Below are 2,908 nucleotides of genomic sequence, written 5' to 3' on the forward strand. Positions count from 1 at the left end.
TACACAGATGGATCTGGGTAAGTCAGATGTGTTTAGGGGCCCAGACTCGAAATCTATCCCCTTCAGGATTATCTAGATGAGCTTAGGAACCTCGGGTGGGAAATAGAAGCTGAGACTCTTGCAGGTGAGGAGATGCTGTTGTCCTCTCTTTGCAGGTTGCTGTCAATTTCTGGAACTTTACTGCTTTACTCACTGTTCAAGACTGTTGTCTTATGGTTATTTCTCTTAACTATATTATTTTTTTTAAATTTTGTTGGTTTTTTTTTTTCTCCCTTGGTGGCCTCCCGGGCTCCCTCTCCACTAGCTCACAGGGGAATGAGCAAGAATGGGAACTAGCCAGGGGGATGGGGGATGGGGGGTGCGGGTAACAGGGTGGGGGAGGCCAGGGGGGAAAGCTGCCATTTCAATCCTCATCCACCTCCTCGCCTTAGGACTCCTCACCCTCCCCCCCAGCAAGACGCTCATAAAGCTTATCCCTCTGCTGCTCCTGGATTTCTTTCATCTCATCCGCATACCGGCAGAAGACGCCACCAAACTTGCTCCAGGCCTTGAAGGGCACGGTGATGGCATTGCGGTAGGACGGCTTCACCTCACTCACACGTAGAAAAACTCCGTACTTGTTGCAGCCCACATCGAAGAAGAAACGTTGGAGTCCACAGTAATAGAGGTGCCCTCCGGGAGTTCCCCGCACAGCCCCCCAACCCCCCCGGGGCTGCCGGCACCGCCTCTTGGGCCTCCGGCCAGCTCGTCTTCCTCGCCTCCCTAGTCGTCGATGAGCTTGGTGAGCATGTCGGAATTCGATGAGACCTTGCGCAGGCAGCACGATGGTCTGGCCGCTCTGGAGGCCACCAGTCCCGGGGCCTGCCCCAAAGCCGCCGCCGCCGCCGCGGTTGAGGGTCTGGCGGATGCGCAGGAAGCGGCCGCGCTGGTTCTCCTTGAGATCCAGGTAGTATTTGCAGTTCTCACGCACCAGGAACTCGCTCTTTTTTTTTTAATTTAATTTTATTTTATTTGAGAACATACTGTACAGAGGGGTTACAATTACATGGGCAGGATAATGCATACATTTCTTACCAAGCATTGCAGCCTCCTCCTTTGTTTACCCTTCACCTCCCTTCCCAACCTCCCCCGTCCCCCCCACCCAATCCTTCTCCCCACACACACTGACATTGTAAAGCTCGTTTTTGACATGACATTTTGTACTTCTCATGGTTGCAACAGGTCCACCTGAATCCTTAAACGACTTGTTTGTCCCCATCTCCTCCACAACTTATACTGACATCAAATATAGTGAAAGTGGGGGTTACACTGTGGGGGAGGGACATACAAAGCAACAAAGAAATAATCTTATAAATGCGTTAGAAACACATGCATGAAAGAAAAAAACATTAAAATACATATTTAAGGGTTCGTTTTCCTAACATCACATTATCTGACCTTTTCCGCTTGACTCATAGATGTACTAGATATTGCAAATAAGGGAAACCATGGGACCTATGTTTCTTTGGGCCTGGCTTACTTCACTTAATATAATTTTTTCCAAGCCTTTCCATTTCCTAACAAATGGGGAAATGTCATTCTTTCTGATGGAGGCATAGAATTCCATTGTGTATATATACCACATCTTCTTGATCCATTCATCTACTGAGGGGCATCTGGGTTGGTTCCATATCTTAGCTATGGTAAATAATGCTGCAATAAACATAGTTGTGCTGGTAGCTTTAGTGTGGTCTTGTTTATAAACATTTGGGTAAATGCCCAAAAGTGGGATTGCTGGGTCATAGGGGAGTTCTATGTGAAGTCTTTTGAGGAACCTCCATACTGCTTTCCAAAGTGGTTGAACTGAGGAGTGCCGGGCCCGCCGCCCTCCTCTGTGCCCACTGCCAGCTGCTCAGGACTGCTGGGGCCCAGCTGCCCATAGTGCTCGATGAAGTCGAGCAGCCAGTCGCAGAACTTGGCCGCCACCAAAATGGACAGCGTGAGGCGGATCTTGGAGCCGCCCGCGCCCACCTCGGCGATCTTCAGGAAGCGGCCCTTGGCGTTCTGCTTCACGTCCAGGTAGAAGCGCTTGTTCTGGATGTCCAGCCGCTTCGAGGCCAGCTCCTGCGTCTCCTGCTCGCCGCCACCTTGGGGTGCGGGCTGGAAGCCTCCCTGCCAGCTGCCGCCGCCGCCACTGCTGCCGCGCTCGCTGCCGCTGTCGCTGTCCACCATCTTCTCTGCTGCCGCCTCGCCGCCGCCCGCTGTGCTCGTGCCCCCACCCTCTGCCCTGCGGCTGGCGCTCCTGGGCCCCCCAGCCTTGTCTGCCTGCTCCTCACGCGCTCCCGCCGCTCATCGCCAGCCGCCGCTGCCATCCCCATCCCCCAAGGAGAATTCTTGTGTGCTGGGCCAGTGGCTGTTGCTGAGCTGGGGTACTGTACCCAAGTGGGCTTCCAGGTGCTGGCCAATGGTGGCAAGGAGACTGTGGCCTGTCATCATAGGGCACCACCACCATTGGGTGGCCACATTCCAGGCTGCCTTTGCTGACCGAAAGGCCGCCATACTTGCTGCCAGTGGTGAATAAGCCCATTTTATAGAGAGGAATTACTATTCTTAAGTGCGAAGACTGGCATTGGTTGAAGGTCACTCGGCTGGAATGTATGGATTTGTACTCTGCTCATGCGACTTTAAATTGAGTCTCAGACTTGAGCACCATCCACTGCAGGGCTGGTTGGAGCAACAGCTGGACGGGTTCCTCCCTCAGGATCTCTTACTCTGTGTGTGTCTGTAAAACCCACTCTTACCTTTCACCTTCTACCTTGGGTAGCCTACATCAGGGTCTTTGGTTGAGTGCCAGGCTGTGCCTGCTGCCTGATGCCTGTTTGCAGGTTGGCCTGCTCTGCAGCCAGCAAAAGCTGAAAGTGTTTCATGT

General features: G+C 52.9%; 1 pseudogene; it reads right to left on the reverse strand.

Moving 5' to 3' along the window:
• Positions 1-403: 403 nt before the first annotated feature.
• LOC122102594 lies at positions 404-2,211 on the reverse strand (annotated as a pseudogene).
• Between the last annotated feature and the right edge of the window lie 697 nt (positions 2,212-2,908).

This window comes from Dipodomys spectabilis, unplaced genomic scaffold (genome assembly GCF_019054845.1).
Source record: "Dipodomys spectabilis isolate Male_0828 unplaced genomic scaffold, ASM1905484v1 ptg000806l, whole genome shotgun sequence".
In the NCBI taxonomy this organism is placed as follows: Eukaryota; Metazoa; Chordata; class Mammalia; order Rodentia; family Heteromyidae; genus Dipodomys; species Dipodomys spectabilis.